This window comes from Physeter macrocephalus, chromosome 1 (genome assembly GCF_002837175.3).
Source record: "Physeter macrocephalus isolate SW-GA chromosome 1, ASM283717v5, whole genome shotgun sequence".
NCBI lineage: Eukaryota > Metazoa > Chordata > Mammalia > Artiodactyla > Physeteridae > Physeter > Physeter macrocephalus.
Window position 1 is genome coordinate 73,401,717 of NC_041214.2, and position 23,769 is coordinate 73,425,485.

Genomic DNA, 23,769 nt, shown 5'->3' on the forward strand with positions numbered 1-23,769 from the left:
AGTACATTTTTCTTAAATAAATTAACTTTTTTGTACTATAAATACTATTTTTCCCCTCCAAATTATTGGTTTGTTAAAGTAGGGGAAGCTGAAGTACTATAAAAAATTTCAATGTAATTTCCTCAACTGAAATTAATGCTGCATAACCTAGATTCTCAGATATAAACAACTTTGGAGGTTGGAGTCCATTACTAACAGTAATGCTACCTTCTATCAAAGTGTGTGGTTGCAGCCTAGTTCTATTGCAAATTGGTGGTAGAAACATCTAGCTATTTAATAAAAAATGGTGCTCCCTCTTTCTTAGTGGAGAGTCATAGTTGAGAAGCAGCTGCCCAGCTAGTGATTAATCTACTCATGCCTTGCATTTGGGTTGGGCTATAGAAAAGTTTTTATCAAAGGAAAGAGAGCAGAAGTGCTGTGAGTCACTTCCAGGCAAGGCTGTTAAGAAGAAAACATCTGAGAGGACAGTGGACCTTCGTAATGGAATAGCCTAAGTCCTTGAATCTCCTTGTAGAAGAAGACTGCCTTCCAAACAGGAACATGCATACACATTACACTATTAGATGAGCATAGAACAACCTTATAATGTGCTGAGCCATTTAAATTTTGGTATTTGTTGAAGAGCTAGAGTTACATTGCTTCTATGTATCATTTGGAAGCAATGTGACTAAAAATTTAAAAATTAGCCATGCAACAATTTCAGGTATCCTTTTTTTAAATTATAAATTTATTTACTTATTTTTATTTTTGGCTACATTGGGTCTTTGTTGCTGCACGTGGGCTTTCTGAGCGTTGTGGTGCACAGGCTTCTCATTGCGGTGGTTTCTTTGTTGCAGAGCATGGACTCTAGGCGCTTGGGCTTCACTAGTCATCCTACGTGGGCTCAGTAGTTGTGGCATGTGGGCTCAGTTGCTGTGTGGCATGTGGGATCTTCCTGGACCAGGACTTGAACCTGCATCCCCTGCATTGGCAGGCATATTCTTAACCACTGCGCCATTAGGGAAGCCCAATTTTAGGTATCCTTGAATGCAGTGCTAAGGGAATCCCTGATACAGCAGGGAGAATATATAAACAGGCCAGGGCAACAGGAATAGAAGGTACCTAAAGGAATCTCTTAAAGTTGTGAAAGAACAGAAGGAAGAGAATTTGATTCAAAAAATATGAGTGAGTTGCTTAGTAAGAACTTTGTCTTTCCACAGATCTTTACTGTTTATGAAACATGATGGTGAGTATAGCATGGACTTGACCACTAGGTTTTGGTTTTTTATCAAATATGTTTAAGTCTTTAGTGACAATTTTTTCCTCCAAATGGAAATATATTCTAATTTTAAATAAACAGCAAAAATAAGATTCTCTGTACAAATTTTTAAATCTGACCTTATTTAAACTCAGCTATTGTATAAAGTGAAGATTATCTAATACTATATATTCACTGATAATTTGCATATATGACTTAAGGTATTTAAATAGCTATATTAGTTATTTCTGTGTCCTGAATGTTCTGAAGAAATTCATTTCAAAGATTCCTTTCAAAGAGTATTATTGCTATTAATGTTTTCTTGCTAGAAAAGCTTAAGGCCTCTCTTGTGAAGCTGTGATATATTACAAAAAGTCTTCCATAATGCAATTCAAAAGGCCCAGTTATTTCCATGGGACAGCAACCGTTGTTCACGGTCCTGAAGAAATTTTTCTTCCTAACAATTTTACTTATGATAGAACGATCATTTCTCTCAGAGTGACCCAATACAGTCAGAGCTAGTTTGGTGAAAGAACATTTTAAAAATTATGGCCCCAAATTTTAGTAAAAAAAAATGACACTTCTCAGATTTTTGCTCAAGTTTAAAAATGTGTATCTTTGATTTTGCTTTCCCTCCAGTTACAATAATTTCCTGAGGCCAAATAAATGTGGACTTGTGTGCTGAATGTCAGCTGAGTTGTAGAAAGTTGCTGGTAATTCACTTCTTAAAATATTATACATTATTTTTCACTTCTTCTAGAATATTGAGTGGGCCTAAATCCTCTTTATTCATCTTGCTATTAGCTGGAGGCTGATACAGGGTTATATTATGAAGTTTAAAATAACATAGTCAGCACACAGAGTGAAATCAGTGTTGTTGAAGACAACAAATAATGCACATATTAATTCAGTTATTATGATTTTCATTTTTATTTTGCCTATCATCCAATTATTGTCACATTTTGCTTCAATTTCAATCCCATTGTGATTTGTTCAGTAACTCTTTTGTTGATACTCTTATAATATCACCTATACTTTTTAGCACAGTGCTTAATATATAATAGATTCCCAATAAATGTTTAGCTTTCTGAATTTTTTAAATGAAGCAGATATACTATTTGTTCTAGTTGATTTAGCTGAAGATTCTGAATTTTTGTAATAAGTTCGAATCAGAATTAATCCTGTGGTGATATGATACATTCTGTCGGGAGCTGTGCTCTTTCCTTTCAGGCCTGCAGGCAGAAACACCTACACCAAGAGAGCTCAGCACCCAGCAGTCCAGAGGATTTCCCTCTGGACAGTGTAGATGCCCTTCTTTCTCCTCCCTCTGCATTTCTCCAATGACTTTGACTCATTTGAAACTAGATTTAGGGGCATGCCAGACAACTGCCTAGGATGTTAGTCTTTAAGGACTACTAAGGCATCAACAGGATAAATTAGAAACAGGTGCCAGTTAACTCAGGTTTCCACCCACAGTCGACTAGCAAAATGCAAACGGGTACTTACTTCTGCCAAGAGGACATACAAAGAATTCTGCTTAATGTGCCTATCTATTCTGTTGAATATTCTGGGGAACCTGAAATCAGCAATCATAGCTGACATATCTTAAATAAAGGAATGGCACAAGGTTATTTAGAGTGAACACATGACACATTTTATTATCCAAATGTTAAATGCTTTAATATAGTTTACAGAAAGTTTTCTGGTTAAGAAAATTGACAAAGAAAACAGAAGAGAGAACCAGGATGACAGAAAAGGAGGAAATGCTTTTCTTCTTTTTCCTCTTTAGAAGACTGAATCTGCTTCAATCAATGGAAGTGAGTTTAGTATGTTACCTTTTTTGGTGTGTAATTTTTGTTAATAGAAAATCAGTTTCTCCTCATCTCTACTAAATAAATGTTGAATAAGTAGTTGAATCTTGTTGGTTTGAGGGAAAAACAACATATTAATATGTCTCAGTCCAGTCCTGAAGCATTTCCGGCAGCGAGTTCTCCATTTTTATGGGGGTCGCTGTTGTTTAGACCTGACTCACTTTTGCTCCCTGATTTCAAACCATATTCATCCTGAAGCTTGAGAATATACACTTTGGTGCTTGGTCTTTACTACTGTATGTGCTCTCTGTTTGAATGACATGAGCAATAGGAACATCAGCAGGACTGTTACAGTAAAGAATGATGCCCAGTGGGGGTAACAGGTAGACTCAAAAGAAACAATGGTACCCAGTGAACACAGAGGACAGGATATGCCCACCCAGTATCAGCAACCTGCAGAAATTCTGATGTTCAACAGGAGGTGAAGAGACATCTTCCCTCAGTTTTCCAGGCAAAGGAGACCAAAACAGCATATGTGAAAATTATTATTGGGTTTGGTTGCAAATTAGAAAAAAACTCAACTAACTGTAGTTTCAACAAATAGTAGTGTCTTTCTTACACGCCAAGAAATATGGCATGAAAGCTAGCTGCTGCACTGGTTCAGCCACTCAACAATGACATTGAGGACTCCAGCTTTTCCAGCTTCATGTTCTGCCATTCTTAGCAATTCAGCTTTCATCCTCATGTCCATAGCTCATGATTGCTATATGGCTGCTGCTGTTTAGACATCTAATTTACCTCCAAGCCAGGATGAATGAAAAAGTGAAAGTGGCCATGACAGAGTGTGCCTCTTTTTATTGAGAAAGAAAAAGCTTTCCTAGAACCACCCCAAAACAAATTTATTCTTGGGTCTCATGGACCACGGCAGTGTCAGAAGACCACCTCTGGCAAAGCTGGGACCAGGCCAGCCATAATTGGCTTAGACTAATCAACTATCCATCCCCGAGACTGAGTACGCTGCCGTCCCGCACAAAGTCAGGATTCTTTTAGCAAGGTAGAAGGTGAAAATTGGAGTATAATTAAAAGAGTCTGACATTGCCAGGTGTCATGGGATGAGAGTAAGTGGGAAGCAAAAGAGGAAATAAGCAGTGGCTATCATCTCATAGCTCAAGACCTATCTCTGAGCACACACAGAAGTTATCCACTGGAAGTATCCCAGGGAAAATATGTGAACAAGGTGAAAAACTTCTAGGCCACAAGTAATCCTATAATATAGGTTGGGCAAGACTCCTGAATAGTTCTTACCAGTAGTGGATCATATATTAAACTCAGGCTGTAGTGGAGAAGATACAAACAAAAACCATTTTACATGACTTTAAGAGAAGAGGCTTTAATTTTATCCATGGCAGGGGTGATAGTCACATTTCCTCTTTCCCACCACACCACTGTCCCCTCCTGAGAATTTTCAGTTTCACTTTGGTTTGAACTTCAGATCCAAAGACTGCTGATAATTTTAGGATATTCAGTAGAGTATTCATCTTTTGAGGGTTTGGGCTATTTGGGGATCAACAAAAAGAGGAAAGATCTATTCATTCCATTTGTAAATTTGTGATAGGAAATACCAAATTAAGAGGATAAAGAGCCAGCCTGTTTTTTTTTTCTCCTAATATCAGAGTCATTATCTATAAATACATTTTTCATAGCTTGCAATTAGTAACAAAAAGAATGGATATTGTGAGTTTCTAATTTTCTAGGATAGGTACATTCTTTCATTGTTATTTGAGGATGCATGTTAGTAAAACTGAAAGTTTTTCTGGAATATGTTCATTTTGATCATGAATAGTTATACTAATCAGCAAGATTTTAGTTTTACTTTTATCTTCTACTGCCTCAGTTTCCTGCTGTTTTGAGGTATATTAGCAGAGACCCTTTCTATTGCAAATTATATTAGTACTATTTATAGTTCAAGTGCAAGGAAAAAAATAATTTATTGCTTCACATAAATGAAAGGTCCATGGCTTGATCCAGGGTTTATCTCTATTCATCTCTGTTTTATATTATGTTTTAACTTCATTTTCTCTTCCTTCAGATGGCCCCTTCCATGTAGCTAAAGAAGATGGGAGAAAGCAGCTCTAGTTTATGGTATTCTCATAGCTCTTGATCTGAAAGGAAGAAAGTCCTACTTTCTCCCAATGTTCTTGTATCACATAACAGGGAAGGCGCTGATTGGTTCTGTTTGCACTATGAATCCACCACTGAAGGAGGGAGATAGATATGCTATTTTTATTGAATGAATCTGGATATTGAGCTCAGACCTGTGGGTAAGGGCAGGTGGTTGCGTTCAATCCACCTAAGCCATATAAAAAGGATGAGTTTCCCAAAGCGAAGGGGATTGGGTTCAATCTACCCAACCCATATAAAAGGTAGGAGTTTCTCAAAGGAAAGGATTAGGATTAAGGTTAGGGATAGGGTTAGATTAAAAACAAAGCAAAACAGTAACAGCAACAGATGACTGCTCATGGAGCAAATCAATATTTCATGGAATCTAATGCCTAAAAATTAAAAGGTATTGTTTATCTTTTGCTTACCTTGAAGAAAATATAATTGCAATCATTATCAGGAAGTACTAGAAAAACTTTGAAGACATAAAAGACTCTCATTAATTTAGATCAGTTTAGTATAATAATAATATCTACTAGCACTGAATGTCATGCTAGGCCAAGCATTCTATTAGTCATACTTTTTATTTCTGTAATCCTTAGGGCAGTTATATTTTTCTGATGAGGAAATTGAGTCTTAAAGAGGTTGAATAAGTTGCTTAAAGTCATGCAGGTACCTAGTGGCAGAGAGATCTTCTGGCTTTAAACATACTCTTTACAACAAGATTCATTACCATGAACTGGTCGAAATCTGTTCATGTTGTCTGAGATGTTCTCAAACATCCTGAAATTGTTCTGTTGCTCTCAAGGGTATAAGCTAACAGCTAAAAAAATGTTACTTAGCAGAAGTCTTTGGTCTCCCTCTTTATTCTATAAATTTTATTTTATATTTATAATTTATAAATTTAATAAATATATGAGAATGAGTGGTAACCACCATATGAATTGCTTTTCTCTAAATTAATACTTAACTATTTATTTCCTTGAATAATTTAAACATTCTTGCCTACAAGATTAAATTGTACCATCTTTGACACATATTTGTTAAGTTTGAGCTCAGTCTTTGTTTATATTTTCACAAATTTGAAATTAGTGGAAAGCAAATTAATGTTTTTTTCTCTATTAATAAGGCCAAAAACAAGCCAATTTCTTTCTATTAGGATGTGTACAGTGAAGTATTAGTAGAGTCTTGAGGGGAAATATTTGAAAAGATCCAAAATGAAATAACAAATTAATTAAAAAGAGTTCAGTATTAATCTGTAAGACATTCTGCTGTTTTTCAGAGCTTCTTCTTTCAGTTCATCATTCAACAATCAACAAACATATTTTGCTAGTTGTGTGTCATGCATTGGCACAAGAGTTGGGAAATCAACAAGGAAAAATATGGGATCCCTGACTTCAAAAAACTTAGAGTCTAGTCTGAGAGACAGATGAGTAGACACATAACTAAACAGAGGCTGAGGTACACACAATAAGCTATGGGGATCCACAGAAAAGGCTCCTAAGACAACTTAGGCTATCAGGATTGGGTTGGAAAAGCAATTACAAAGCTTCCTGGGAAGCTTGGCTCCTGAAGTGAGTTGTGAAGGATAAATATAAGCAGCATATAATAAGAGGGGATGGAGACAGAAAGGGTTCTAAGCAGAATAGGCAGTGTGTACTAGGTCCACATCACCAAGAGGAGAGGCAGACGGAGGGAGGGGTGGGGGGTGATATATTTAGAAATCTAGAAATAGTTCAGTATAATTTGGGGTGGAATGTGGTAGGGAGACAAGTGGGGATTGATAGGAAAGAAGTATTTGAGTTCCATCCCACCAATACAAGTAGACATTTTTGAACCTCATTTGCCTATAAGTAGAGAGTTCTACCATCTAAAGAAACAGGAGGCAGCACAACATGCAATCTAAGAGGCAAGGTTCCAAGAGCAGCCAAAGTCAATAACAAGAGGACACTAGCCAATGTTAGGAGATGCCCAAAGCTGTAACTGGGGAAAGGAAATGAATGAAAAATGGGGGAAGAAAGTTATGGGAATAAGAAGGGCATAAAAGGAACAGCTGGTGGAGCATTCTAACCAAGAGTACCGAATAGCTCCTTGATTTATTTTTCCTTGGAGGCCCACAGACTCTTAAAATTCTGTCTTCCACCTGATAAAATACACAGAAGATACACATACTTGGCTACCAATATGGAGAATGGCTGCCAACTACAACCAGGAAGGATTACAGGATCTCACTCCTCCAAAGGTGAACAATGTTCTAAATAAGGCTGAGGGCAGGGAAAGGCAGAGCTATTCTAGACTCCTTAGCCTTCTCCTCTCTGACAAGAAATTGTGTTAGTACCCTTGGAAGGCTATAAATAGCATTCTCTAATGAAGAAGGAAAAAAAGACAGAATCACACATTTCCCTGCTGTACTTAGGGAAACACAATGCTAATGCCCCTGGATGTAAACAGAACTCTCAGGAATAAAAAGCACTTCCTTGTTTATGGGAGATTGTGAAAGAGAATCATACACTGTTAAGATTATGGTCATGTTTACAACTAGTAGATTAAATCTTAAGAGGATTTTATTGATATAGGAATAGCCTAACACATAAAGAAAATATGTGGGAAATATGTCTGAAAATGAGCACTTCCAGATATGTTCCATGCCATTGTTCTATTCATGTGACTTGTTCCAGAAACATATTTAAGCCAGTCATAGGAAATTACAGCCACTCCCTCTTGGATTGGCCCAAACCACCTTCTAGTTCTTTAGCAAGATTACTGATGAACTGGTACTCAACCCAGGCCCATCTTTCTCTGAAAACACAAATGGATATGGTCCCCTGGGTTGATATCCTTGATGCTCTTTCTTGGATGTGATTTTGGTACTTGCTGCCAGTCTTGCATACCCCACTGCTGATGAGAGGGTAAATGATGACCTCGATACAAATTTATTCTGGATAAGCAAAACATTTTCCTCCTCCCCTCCTTCCTCAAGAGGAAGATTAGACAATCCGATATGACTAAAGGTGTCTGGTTTGACCATGAGGCAGGTTAAAAAGGTGGTATTAATAGACAAAATGACTACAGAGAGTCCCTGGTTCTCAAAAAAAAGTCCCTGGTCCTATACCTTCAAAAGTGCATTGTCCATGTTAGTCTCCCATTGGTTACAAACAACAAAGAAAGTGAGTAAACTTTCTGGGCGGGTGGGAAAAGCATTCCGTATTCTCTTTCAAGGTACGTAGATAAGGTGTGAAAAGAGTTCTTGCACGGTACAAGATACATTAACCATAAAAGGAAAAAAATCTATGAATTGAACTACATTAAAATTAAGAATTTCTGTTCATCAGATGACATCATGAAGAGAGAGAAAAAGACAAGTCACACACTGGGAGAAGATACAACTGTAACTGGCAAAGAGCTAGTATCCAGAATGTATAAAATACTCTCACAATTCAATAAGTAAAAGCATAAATGATGCAATAAAAAATGGACAAGACACTTGAACAAACATTTCACTAAAAAAGATATACAAGATATTCAACTTAATTAGGCATCAGAGAAATGTAAACTAAAACCAAATGAGACACCATCACACACCTTCCTGAAGGGCTCAAATTAAAAGGACTGATAATAATGTGTTGGTGAGGATGAAATGCAGATACATACACTGCTGATAAGAACAAAAATCGTACAACCACTTTAGAATGCTATTTGGTAGTCTCTGTTAGTATATTATGAATATAAGCACACTGTATGTTCTAGCAATTTCACTCCTAGACATACATCCAACAGAAATGCACACATATGCACACCAAAAACCATATATAAGTATGTCTATAGCAGCATTATTTGTAATAGCCCTAAACTGAAAACATCCCCAGAGTTTATAAAAAATAATGTGAATTTAGAAATTGTGGTATATTTATAACATGGTTAATTGGACAAATATTATGTTGAGAAGAAAAAAGCCAGATACAAAACAATAAAAAAAATAAGGGGGAAAAGTTGTCTATGGTATTAGAAATTAGGATAATGAGGGACTTCCCTGGTGATTCAGTGATTAGGAATCGGTGCTCTCACTGCCAGGGCCCCGGGTTCGATCCCTGGTTGGGGAAGTAAATTCCCTCAAGCTGCGTGGCACAGTCAAAAAAAAAAAAAAAAGAAAAGAAAGAAATTAGGATAATGATTGCTATGTTATGAGTGAATATGAGAAGATATGAGTGAGGCTTCTGGGGTGCTGGTAATATTTTATTTTGTGACTAGGTGGTGCTTACATGTGGTACTTATTTTGTGATAACTCATCTAGCTATGTACTTATTTGTATTTTTTTCTGTATATATATAGTACTTCACTTTAAAAAAAAAAGTTTATGTTTAAGAAGTGCGTGTAAGTAGCTTGACCCTCAGTTGTTATTTAAATAATTCCTTGGACTTCTGCCATGCAATGCTCACTTGCCAAATACCGTTGTGTCGGCAGTGCTGACAGAACTAGAGCAGAAGAGAGGATCCCTACATAGTTTGGCCTGAGGCTAGTTGGGACTCCTTGACCTTCCAGGGGAAGGTGATGGTTAACTGTCAAATTAACATCTATATTTTTAAACTTTAACATATAAAAAGGGAAATATGGCTTAATTATATCCCTAATGAAATGTCATGCAATGTCTTGGTAAAGACATGGATGTTGAATCTATGTAAAATGAAAATTGCTTGACACTGTTAAAATACATATAATTTTGCTGTGGCATAGAAGTGCCCCAGTTTCCCAGAACGAAGTACATACAGAATGGTGTGATATCAGGGAAATAACTGGGCCCTGGTGGGATTGATCTATGGACAAGGCAATCAGTCTGTTTCCTAAAATAATTTTCATGTCTCCAAGGTAACATCACATAATCAGTGCTGTTTTTTTCATAGCATGTTTAGCATAGCAAAAATATAAACAGATTGTTCTAGCTTACAGATGAGACATTTAAAAAGCTTAAATTGCCATATACTTATTTAGTTATGAAATCATAAATTATTATATAAAAAGGCTGAATTCAGAAGCTATGTATCACCTTCAGAGTCGTCATACTGCTCAGCATGGAATATAAGTTTCATCATGATTAGCTTCTTGCAAACTTCTTCATCTTCCCACCTTCATCTCTGCCCACTCCATCCTCTCTTGACCCACTGTATACTCCAGTAGTTGCTAACTACTTCTAATTACTGAATATTTGCTCTTCTAAACTTCCAGACTTTGTGCATGCTCTTAACTCTGTACTGAAAAGCGCTTCCCTTAATTAACTGCCCGGAAAATTTGTATTCATCCTTTAAAAACTTCCTCAGTCTCAAAGATTAAACACTCCTTCCTCTATTCTTTTTTTTTTAACATCTTTATTGGAGTATAATTGATTTACAATGGTGTGTTAGTTTCTGCTTTATAACAAAGTGAATCAGTTATATATACACACATGTTCCCATATCTCTTCCCTTTTGCGTCTCCCTCCCTCCCACCCTCCCTATCCCACCCCTCTAGGTGGTCACAAAGCACCGAGCTGATCTCCCTGTGCTATGCGGCTGCTTCCCACTAGCTATCTATTTTACATTTGGTAGTGTATATATGTCCATGACAGACTCTAGGTCCATCCACCTCACTACAAATAACTCAATTTCGTTTCTTTTTATGGCTGAGTAATATTCCATTGTATATATGTGCCACATCTTCTTTATCCACTCATCCGATGATGGACACTTAGGTTGCTTCCATCTCCTGACTATTGTAAATAGAGCTGCAATGAACATTTTGGTACATGACTCTTTTTGAATTATGGTATTCTCAGGGTATATGCCCAGTAGTGGGATTGCTGGGTCATATGGTAGTTCTATTTGTAGTTTTTTAAGGAACCTCCATACTGGTCTCCATAGTGGCTGTATCAATTTACATTCCCACCAGCAGTGCAAGAGTGTTCCCTTTTCTCCACACCCTCTCCAGCATTTATTGTTTCTAGATTTTTTGATGATGGCCATTCTCACCGGTGTGAGACAGGCCAATATCACTGATGAACATAGATGCAAAAATCCTCAACAAAATACTAGCAAACAGAATTCTTCCTCTATTCTAACAGCAAACCATTTCTGTTTCCATTACTGATCTTATGATACTTTTTTTCCTTCTCTCCTTTGATATTTAGAATTCCTTGAAGATATGGGTTACATTTTATGCATCTCTATACACCAACTCCTGTTGTTCCAACATCTGGAGCATGGATAATGCTAAAGGAATATTTACTGAATGGAATTGAAAACAATTTGCTCTTTCACAAGCAATTTGCCAAAGAAGAAATTCAAATGTCCAATAAGCATATTAGGAAATCCCCAATCTCATTATTTAAACAACTGAAAGTTGAAATAATATACATTATTTTCTTCCTTACAGTTAAACACCTAAAAATATTATAATACCTGGGCTATTGTTGATGCACTCAGTTTGTTACCTCTTATCAAGTGCTTTTAAAAAGTTTATAAAATTTGACCTGTACCAAAAAAAAAAGGGGGACTTCCCTGGTGGTCCAGTGGTTAAGACGCCACACTTCCAGTGCAGGGGGCACAGGTTCAATCCCTGGTTGGGGAACTAAGATCCTACATGCCCTGCAGCATGGTCAAAAAAAAAAAAACAAACTTTGACCTGTAAATATATTACTAGATGTCCATTCTCATGAAACAATCCAACAATGTGTATATATTTATGCACTAATATATATTTACAGTGTTATTTATAATAAAGAAAATGGAATATAAGCAAAGGGCCCCAAATTAAAGGAATAATTTAATCCCCTTAAAAAATTGTGATACATCTCTACTGCTGAAAAGAAACAATTGTGCTAAGCTCCATGACAGCAAACCAAGGCTTAATTGCAGTTTCAGCCACTCCCAGGAACATGACATTTACCAGTCAATCTGGAATTATCTGATCAGCACTATTGAGGTAATCTGCCTGAGAGACCACTGCCCTTCCCCTAAAGGAAGGTCACTTTGCCTGAAATAATCCTTTCTTTTATTTATGACTTCCTTGTCCCACCCTCTTTGTGCCCTTAAAAACCTTCCAGTTTGTACAGCTCCTCAGAGCTCCTTTCTACTTTCTAGATGGGATGCTGCTCAATTCATTGAATAAAGTCAATTAGATCTTCAAATTTACTTGGTTGGATTTTGTTTTTTAACAGTGGAACATGGTGTTTTACAGTGTGTTTAATGACATGGAAAATGTGTATAATATAACACAAACGAGATACCAAAATGCATATGTATATACAGTATCATGTATATATAGATGATACTGTATGATATGTATATACAGCATACGTATATACATATCAATGATATACAGTATCATTTCAATTGCATAAAGAAAACTTTTGATTAAAAGATTAAAGGAAAAATACACCAAAAAGATAGCAGTGGTGTCTCTAAGAAATGAAGTTAAGAAAAATATTTTTGCTTTCATAAACTTTCCTCTAGTTCCTAAATTCCTGTAACAGTCTGGTTATCAGGAGAAAAAAGAATTCCCCTCAATTATGCTTCTTATATATAAATTAAAAACAAAACAAAACCATTTTTACTTTGAATAAACTCTAGATAGGGCATGCCTGATTATTAAAAATTCTAAAACACAGAAAATATTTTAAAATCATTTTTTATTACTGTCCAATGATCAGATGACTTGAATCGATCGCTAAGAGGTGGAGTATTTCCCAGAGAAGGGAAGAATGTGAATCATCAAATATTTCTGAATCTGGAACCAGGTGGTGGGACAAACTCTCTCACATATTTCCTTAGTTATCTGCCATGGAAATACTACAGAGCAGATATCATTATTCACAGAATCACTCTAGTATATGACAAAGTCAGATTTTGATTCCAGGACTATCTGCTAAAAAAGTGTCATTCATTCTATTGCAATTAACACTCTAAGCAAAATAAGAGTTCACAGCCTGCTTTAATGAAGAGATAAAAATTATTTATAGTGAGTCATACAATTTGTTTACTTAAAACTTTTTATTAAATAGATTGAATTTGCTTCCTGACTCATAATTTCTGCAAACCTTTTCATCAAGGGAAACACTAGACGATGAATGCCTTGAAAGTAGGGATCATCTTACAAGCATTGTGAGTATGTTTTCCTCAGTCCAGCCTGGGGTCAAAAGCACCTGTAGGGATTCAGTAAGTATCTGATGAATTAAATTAATCAGATCCTTCAGCAGGAACTTAAATCTTTCCAAGACAAAGTTACCCCAAATTTCAAATTAGGTCAAATTATAAAAATGAGGTTTTATTGTGTTTCATGCACACTTTTGTAAGCACCATTCTTAACCCTGACAGCAAGTTTTACTGTCAAGAGATAGGTCTCCCTTAAGATTTTAGTGCAGTGATTAAAACCCTCTCTTTCAAGATCTATGAAAAATCACAATATCCTATTTTAGGAGCAAGGATTAAGGGCTATTGACTTTAGTCTCTTCTAGAAACACTTGTTCACTGATTTTTGTGGTCATTACTACAAACTCTATCTTGTCAGGGGACCTCAAAGTGACTGAGAGTTCAGAGAAACAATTCTTGACAAATATGAGCTTTGAGAACTGCCCCTTTTGGTCAGCTTTGGGTTCTGTGCTGCTTTTGATGAAGGTTACTGAAATTAAAGAAGCGCAAAAGTTAAGACTTGGTAGCCAAATTCTCTTCAGACTCATTAGTTTCTTTATCTTTCTAGGAAAGCAATGCTTTGAGGAATATTTGTAAATGGAGAAGGGGGAAAAAGATGTCCTGAGCTCGTACTATGAATCAGGCATTGTATGTACATTATTGCATTTGGAATCACAAAATTCCTATGAAGTAGGTATCCTTCATATTGCAGATGAAGAAACCAAAAGTTAAAAAAATCACTCAAGGACTCACAGTTAATAAAAGATCGAATAGAGCTTCTGAATTATTTCTTTGCTCTCATATATACTCTCTGCCCTCTCTCTGGCTCGCTGTCTATTAGCAGAAACTATATTTCCCAGGTTCCTTTGTTGTGCCTTTTGGATGTATTCAGTCAAGGGGTAGGAGGGTTGGGACCTGGTGGAGAGGAAACTAAGTCCTCCGAGTTTATGATTAACTCTCTATCCAAAACTATATTCCCTTTCTTGTCCCGCCTCTGTTCCCCTCAGGATTGAGAAGTATTGAAGAGAAGGGGGGACTGAAACCAAGCAGGAACCTGTGAGGCCTTCCCAGGTACAAACAACCCTGTGCCTCCCTCCTCCCCCGCTTCTTGTTTGACCTTCCCTGAGATCCAAAGAGCAGACTCAAGCAGTTAATGATTAGGACAATAGAGCCACAGGACTCCTAGTTCCACCTGAAGAGATACAGATAACAATCTGATGCATATCTTTGAGTTGTTCTGCAGAAACAAAGACCCCCACCCAGTGGAGGATGGTGTCTACATGTTGCCCGCTAACACACAGACCCCAGACTGGTTGGAACCAGAAGACTGATGATTAAGATTCCCCAAACATCACTCTGTTACCTCACCACCAACCAATCAGAAGAATGTCCATGAACTGATTACACACCCTGCAACTCTCACCCCTAAATTGTCTTTAAAAACCCTTCCCTTTAAGAGCCATCAGTGTCTTCTGAGCATTAGCTGCCTATTCTCCTTCCTTGGTGCCCTGCAAATAAACGCCATATTTTCCTTCACCACAGCCTGGTGTCAGTAGGTTGGCTTTGCTGCATGTTGGGTGAGTGAACCCAAGTTCGGTTCAGTAACAGAGACTAGGAGGCCACAGAAAAGTAGACAGGATAGTCCTACTCCTTGCTTTGCCTAGGCTAACATTTCCAGAAGCAGCTCCAGCTCCTTGGTGGCTCCAGGTCTAATGGGTCTAGCTATAGTTCTAGCTCCCATTAGATGGCCTCAGTTAGGGCTCTGATAATCCACCTCCTCCCTGACACTTTTGTCTTAGGGGTTGCTGCTTCTTGTTCTTGCAAATCTCTGACTTGCCTGCCCTGCCCCCTTTTCCATCAGCTTCTCAGCCCTTTCATCAACTGTATAAACAATATTCTGCATGAAAACTCTAGCATTAAAAAAAAAGAAGGAAGGAAGGAAGGGAAGGAGGGAGGGAGGGAGGAAGGAAAGAAGGGAGGGAGGAAGGAAGGAAGGAAGGAAAGGGGGAGGGAGGGAGGGAGGAAGGAAGGGAGGAAGGGAGGAAGGGAGGAAGGGAGGAAGGGAGGAAACACCTGGATTGGTTTCTCTGTCCTTAATTCATCCTTGACTGATAAAGATTCAAATTTGAATCTGTTTGTTCCCCTTGCACGGCCAACAGAAAGGTGATTTTTTTTAAGATAATAAGTGGTCCCACATTAACATGTAACAAGAATTTCTGTCTCTGACTCCATTTCATATATCCCAAGACTATCCAATGTCTTGTCACTATTTAAAACTATTTTAAAATATATATTTTTAACATCTTTATTGGGGTATAATTGCTTTACAATGGTGTGTTAGTTTCTGCTTTATATGTAACTGGAAACTATTACTGACGCAGCTATGTTCAAGATGTTTGTATATATGTTAGTTACTGAAGTGTGGGCTGGATTTTGGCAGAGAAACATATGGAGCCCAAAAAGTATACCACGTAACCATGGATTTTAATGTTTTATTAAGACTCATTTCCCTTTGGCCACCAGTCCTGCAATTTGTCACACTGTCAGATGCAGAAATTGAAGCTTTTGTTACATGTTTTGAAAAAGGAGACTGAACATTCGCAATTGTCTAACCCACAAGCAATCTAAACTATGTTCTCTAGGCTTTAGAATGCTTACAGGCAAGTGAAGATGCTCCTTTTCCTGAACTGTATATTATAACCAATTTGTTGAATGAGCCAAACTCAGGAGTGTGCCAGTAGAAACCAACCTATTTTTCTTCCCTTTTTCTTCAAGCCATTCAGCAACCTGGTTTCCCCTCACGATTAGGATAATATGTCCCCCAAGTCCCATAGCTTCTTTAATCACTCTTATATGATACACAGATACTTCCTTTGTTTTCATATTAAAAAGCCCACTCAATGCACCCCAAGCTTAATTAATCACAACATCCTTCCATTAATTAATTTAACAACTATTTACCGAACACCTATTTACCTGGTAGTATTCTAGGTTCTGTAGTTATAGAAGTAAATAAATCAGACAGAAAACCTTCCTCTCATGCAGCTCATGTTCTGGTGGGGAGACAGACAACACACATGAAAAGTAAGCAAAATATAGAGCATGCTAATGATAAGTGCTAAGAGGGCTGAACTTTATTGATAGATAGCTTGATGACAATAAGGGGGCTTTTCAAAGTTTTCAATACCTCACTCCCAGCTGATGACCTTGCTTTCTATTTGCCTGAGAAAACTGAAGGAATCAGGCTAGAACTTTTACAAACTCCCATCACTGCATCAACCCACCTATCAACATCTATGCCCATATACTCTGCCTCCTCTCCTGTTAATTTGGAAGAACTATCGACACTCCTAGATAAATCCAACCCCTCTACTTGTGCACCAGATCCAATCCCCTCTTGCTGACTCGAGAACACTGCTTAGTCACTCTCCTCTCTCTTTCTTGTGTCATCAATTTTCTCTTGCTCAGTGGCATGCAGACATCTCTCATCTTAAAAATCCTCTTAGAGTCCAGTTCTGCCTCCAGCAACCACCCCATTTTCTTTTAGCGCAAAACTCTTCCTTTCCTTGTCTATACTCTCTACCCTCAATGACTCTTCCCCTGTTCTCTAGAGTCTGTTCAAATTAGGCTTTTCTTCCCACCCCTTCACTGATATTGAAAGGTCACCAACAATCCCCATGTTGCTAAATACAGTGGTTATTTGTCCGTCCTCATCCTTCTTCACCACAATTTTACAAAGGCCATCAGTCCACCTCACTGAAACACATTCTTCACTTGACTTCCAGGACACACTAGCTTGGTTTTCCTTCCTTATTTCTGGAAGCACCTTCTTAATCTCCTTTATGTTTTCTCCTCATCAACCCATCATCGAAACACTGAAAGGCCCCATGTCTCAGTCTTTGAACCTCCCTTTTTTTCTATCTAGCCTAGGCTAGGTCTCATCTAGCCTCCCACTAATATCCAGAAGACTCCCAAATCCATATCTCCAGCCTTAAATTTTATTTTATTTATTTTGGGGTAAGTAAACTTTTCTCATTTTTACTTATATTTTCCCCAGAATTATTGAAATAGAATTGATAAATAAAATTGCTTAAGTTTAAGGTGTACAACATAATGATTTGATATATGCATATTGTGAAATGACCACTAGAATAAAATTAGTTAACACATTCATCACCTTACATAGTTACCTTTTCCTGTGTACATGGTGAGATCATTTAAGATATACTCTCTTATTAGATTTCAAGTATACAATATAGTATTATTAACTATAGTCACCATGCTGTACATTAGATCCCCAGAACTTATTTGTCTAATAACTGAATGCTTACACCCTTTGACCAACATCTTCCCATTTCCCTCAGCCCCCAGACCCTGTCAACAACCATTCTATATTCTGTTTCTATAAGTTTGATTTTTTTTTAGATTCCACATATAAATGAGATCATACAGAATTTGTCCTTCTCTGTCTGTCTTATTTCACTTAGCATAATGCCTTCAAGTTTCATCCATATTGTTGCTAGTAGCTGGATTTCCTTCCTTTTTATGGCCTTTTAGTTTGGTGGAGTCCCACTTATTTATTTTTGCTATTGTTGCATTTGCCAAGACCCACATCAAGGAGACTTTTCCCTATGTTTTCTTCCACTTTTATGGTTTCAGTCCTTAATGCATTTTGAGTTAATTTATGTGCATGGTGTAAGATAATGGTTCAGTTTCATTCTTTTGCATGTGGATATTCAGTTTTCCCAACACCATTTATTTATTTATTTTTTCTGAAGATTTATTATTTATTTATTTATTTTTAATTTTTTAAAATTTATTATTTTTTGCCATTGAAATTAACATACCTTTTGATCCCTTAATTCCATTTGTGGCATTAAAATAATAATGTAAATTTTATTTTATTTATTTACTTATTTAATTTATTTTTTTTAACATCTTTATTGGAGTATAATTGCTTTACAAAGTTGTGTTAGTTTCTGTTTTATAACAAAGTGAATCAGCTATATGTATACTTATATCCCCATATCTCCTCCCTCTTGCGTCTCCCTCCCACCCTCCCTTTCCCACCCCTCTAGGTGGTCACAAAGCATGGAGCTGATCTCCCTGTGCTATGCAGCTGCTTCCCACTAGCTGTTTTACATTTGGTAGTGTATACATGTCAATGCCACTCTCCCACTTCATCCCACCTTAAACTTCCCCCTCCCTGTTTCCTCAAGTCCATTCTCTATGTCTGTGTCTTTATTCCTGTCCTGTCCCTATGTTCTTCAAAACCACTTTTTTTTTAGATTCCATATATATGTGTTAGCATATGGTATTTTTTTTCTCTTTCTGACTTACTTCACTCTGTATGACAGACTCTAGGTCCATCCACCTCACTACAAATAACTCAATTTTGTTTCTTTTTATGGCCAGTAATATTCCATTGTATATATGTGTCACATCTTCTTTATCCATTCATCTGTCAATGGACACGTAGGTTGATTCCATGTCCTGGCTATTATAAATAGAGCTTCAGTGAATATTGTGGTACATGACTCTTTTTGAATTATGGTTGTCTCAGGGTATATGCCCAGTAGTGGGATTGCTGGATCATGTAGTAGTTCTATTTTTAGTGTTTTAAGGAAACTCCATACCATTCTCCATAGTGGCTGTATCAATTTACATTCCCACCAACAGTGCTTTTCTCCACACCCTCTCCAGCATTTATGGTTTGTATATTTTTTGATGATGGCCATTCTGACCGGTGTGAGGTGATACCTCATTGTAGTTTTGATTTGCATTTCTCTGATGATTAGTGATGTTGAGCATCCTTTCATGTTTTTGCTGGCAATCTGTATATCTTCTTTGGAGAAATGTCTATTTAGGTCTTCTGCCCATTTTGGATTGGGTTGTTTGTTTTTTTGATTTTGAGCTGCATGAGTTGCTTGTAAATTTTGGAGATTAATATTTTGTCAGTTGCTTCATTTGCAAATATTTTCTCCCATTCTGAGGGTTGCCTTTTTGTCCTGTTTATGTTTTCCTTTGCTGTGCAAAACCTTCTTTTAAGTTTCATTAGGCCCCATTTGCTTATTTTTGTTTTTATTTCTCTTTCTCTAGCAGGTGGGTCAAAAAGGATCTTGCTGTGATTTATGTCATAGAGTGTTCTGCCTATGTTTTCCTCTAAGAGTTTTATAGTGTCTGGTCTTACATTTAGGTCTTTAGTCCATTTTGAGTTTATTTTTGTATATAGCCAACACCATTTATTGAAGATAAACTCCTTTCTCCATTGTGAGTTCCTGACACCCTTGCAAAGATGCTGACCATACATGCATGGGTTTATTTCTGGGTTCTCTATTCTGTTCCATTGGCCTACATTTCTGTTTTTAGGCCCATCCAATATTATTTTGACACAGATTTTCCTTGACTCATGATGGGGTTACTTCCTAAATAACTTTTCCCGATAATATTTTTGTTGTAATTTGAAAATATTGTTAATTGAAAATGATTTGACACACCTAACATACCAAACATCATAACTTAACCTAACCTATCTTAAATGTGCTCAGAACACTTACATTAGCCTACATGGGCAAAATCATCTAACACAAAACGTATTTAATAATAAGGTGTTCAATATCTCATGCACTTTAGTGAATACTATACTGAAAGTGAAAAACAGAATGGTTGTATGGGTACAGAATGGCTGTAACTGTATTGGTTGTTTACCCTGATGATCAAGTGGCTGACTGGGAGCTGCCCAGCATCATGAGAGAGTATCCTACTACATTTTGCTAGCCTGGGAAAAGATCAAAATTAAAAGTTCAAAGTATGGTTTCTACTGAATGCATATTGCTTTCACACCATTGTAAAACTGAAAAATCCTAAGTTAGACCATGCTAAGTCAGAGACCATTTGTTCTATGGCTTTGTAACATAATTTGAAATTAGGAAGTGAGATACCACCAAGCTCTGTTTTTCTTTCTCAAGATTGTTTTGGTTATTCAGGATCTTTTTTGGTTCCATGCAAATTTAGGGTTGTTTTTTCTATTTTTGTGAAAAATTCCATTGGAATTTTTATTACGCAGTGCATTGAATCTGTAGATGGCTTTGGACAGCGTGGACATTTTAATAATATTAATTCTTCTAATCCATGAACATGGGATATCTTTCCATTTTTGTTTCTTCTTCCATTTCTTTCATTAGTGTCTTATAGATTTCAATGTAGAGATTTTTCACCTCTTTGGTTAAATTTATTCTTAAGTATTTTATTGTTTTTGATTCTATTGTAAACGGGATTTTTAAAAACTTCTTTTTCAGATAGTTTGTTGTTAGTATATAGAAATACAACTGATTTTTGCATGTTGATTTTGCATCCTGTAGCTTTACTGAATTTTTTTATTAGTTCTAGCAGTTTTCTGTGTAGTCTTTAGGACTTCATATATGTAAGATCATGTTATCTGCAAAGAGAGACAATTTAACCTCTTTGTTTCCAATTTGTATGCCTTTTATTTATTTCTCTTGCTTAAATGCTCTGACTAGGACTTCCAGTACTCTGCTGAATAGAAGTGGTGAGAGTGGGCACCCTTTAGCCTTAAATTTTAGATTCATAAATCCAACTCCCTATTCAACATCTCCACCTGAATTCCCAACTGACATCTCAAAATTAACATGTCTACCTCAGAGTTCCCTTTTCCATCCCAAAATGTTCCAATTAAAGTTTTCCTCTCACGTTAGTGTAGGCCTCCTTGAGAGGAGGAAATGATATAGTTGGCATATTTTCTTTCCTCATTCTACTTCCTCCCCACTCTCCAGTTCCACTCCAGGATTGAACAAGGAAGGGAGGAGAGGAAAAGTGGCAGGAAAGACCCTCCCTGACCATCATGTATCTCTTGCTCTGTAATCTGAAAATTTAGTACAGTATTTTATAATACATTTTCAAAAATGAAATGAATTAGGGGATAGAAGATGAGAAACAGAGGAACCAGCCAATAAGTTATTGCCACAATTCATGTGAGAAATAATGGTAGCCCAAACTAAGGAAGAGTCATAGGAAGGGAAAAAAGTGGACAGGATGGTGAAGTTTTCAGGCAGTAAATTAGCCAGAAGTTGATGGTTGATTGGAAGTAACGAGTGGAGTGGGAAAAGTCAGAATGATTTTTAGGTTCTAACTTTGGAGTCTGGGTGGATACTAGTGACACTGAGATACAGAACACATGGAAAGCACACAATTTTGGAGAAAGAGGAATAAATGGTTCAATTTCAGTCATATTGCAAGCTCATGTCTAATTGATACAAGAAGAAACTGGAGAAAGTGTTCATGTAATTTAAATACAGACGATAATTTTTAAAAATATGAAAGAGAGTATGTCTGCACAATAAGTTGGAGGGCCGGAACTTTGCATTGAACCAAACTAAGGACCATCAAATATAAAGTACCTCCGTTTCCTACTCCTGATGGAAGAAACACACTTGAAACAAAAAAACACACCATTATAATCATTATATAGCTGGGGGGAAAAGGAAATGGGCTGGTTGGCATAATATTTTGCTGTAGAAATAAAGATGTGGGTGGTCTGCCCATGATCACAACCTTTTAAGACCTACATTAGGTTTAATGCCTTTCTGTAATCCAAACCCTTGCATAAACCTTCCATCTTTTCCTTATAAATCCTACCCACTCCAATCCCAACCCCCACAACTTACTTCCAAAGAAAATGGTATGTATTTAGGGCAGTCAGTGAATAACAGTAAAAGTAATACCAGTGAGTCTTCCTGACAAAAGCAGTTTTGGAGGCTTTAGGGCCAGTGAAGCCACAGGGAAGCTGAGTTGGAGACAGCTTTGGATAATGAATCATTACCAAAAGTGTGAGCTAAATTCTGATTGCAGAATCCTTATTACTGTGATGTTACAACAATCCAAAAAGAACACAGCTGGATTCTCAGATGACAGGTGGAGCTTACAATTTCTGGCTGAAGACAGTTCAATTTTTCAGTTATAAATTGTGCAAATTTGATGTGGACATCACTGTAAGAGGATACATGTGGAACCCCACTAGGTTATTATTACAGTGACTTTTTCCTGGCAGTAAGATTAACTTTATCACCAGAATTTTACAGCATATGGAGACCCTCTATAGGGAACCCTCTCCACACACAGAAACTTTCTGGAATTTGATTAGTTTAATTTACTAAAAGTTCAGCTTTTAGATTTATGGTAAACAATACCAGCATTAAAACCCTACAATTTGGCTGCAGCCTGCATTTACAGTCTTAACTCGTTACTTACCTTCCTCAAACTCACACTTCAGGTGAAATGTTCTGCTTACTGCCCTCTGACCCTGGATTGCATTTTCCTTACCCGATTCTGGTCTTCTCTTCTTTGCTGAGCTCTTTGAAATCCAGATCAACATCCTGACTCTTCTTCCATAAAACCTTGCTTGACTCTATAGTTTGAAGTGATTTTCACTCCTTCTGAATTCCTATAATAAATAGAGTAATTTATGGGAAATTTTTGTAAATAGTAACACAATTTAAAAATGTTTTATATATTGTTATGACACTTAGTGTCTCACAATTCTATTGGGAATTATTTTTCTGTTTATGAACTTTTATTCACCTGTGTTTCAGGGGAGCCCAAGACTACTGTCATGTTTAATGACTTACCAGAAGAACTCAGAACTCAGTAAAGCTGTTATATTCATGGATAAAATTTATTACAGTGAAAGGATACAGATTAAAATCAGCAAAAGATGCATAGAACAGAGTCCAGGAGAAACCAGGTGCAAGTTACCCTCTCCCATTAAAGTTGTACAGACAGCACTTAATTCTCCCAGTAACAACGTGTATGATGTATATTGTCAACCAGTGAAGCTCACTAGAACTTTGCTGTCCTAGGTTTTTTATTGGGGGTTAGTACATAGGCATTCCATGCTTACATGACTGTAAGTCTCCAACCTCTCCCCCACCCCCCAGAGGTCAAATTGACACAGCATGGCCCAGCGTCGCAGGAGAACAAAAATGGGTATTCGCTGTAAATTTCATTGTTAGCATGAACTATCTTGTATAGTCCAAGGTCTCAGGTATACAAAGATACTCTTTTCAGGCAAAACATTCCAAGGGCTCAGAGATTGTCTCCCATGAGCTAGTCAAGGGCCAGTGCTTTGTGCAGGATTTGAATATGCCAAGCCCACTGGCTATATACCTTGTTTGGTAATATTCAGCTGTCCAACCATATTTTATGATTCTTGGGTGTCAGTGTAGAACAGGATCCATATGGTCTCCTTTGTATTTAGTTATTACTCAATAAATATTTGAATCTTTTGCATCATTATGCATCTTATATTTATTACACTTCATATACCAAATACATCATTCAGCTTTTGTTACAGCTTTTCTCTGCAGAGTAACATAAAGAATGTTGATTC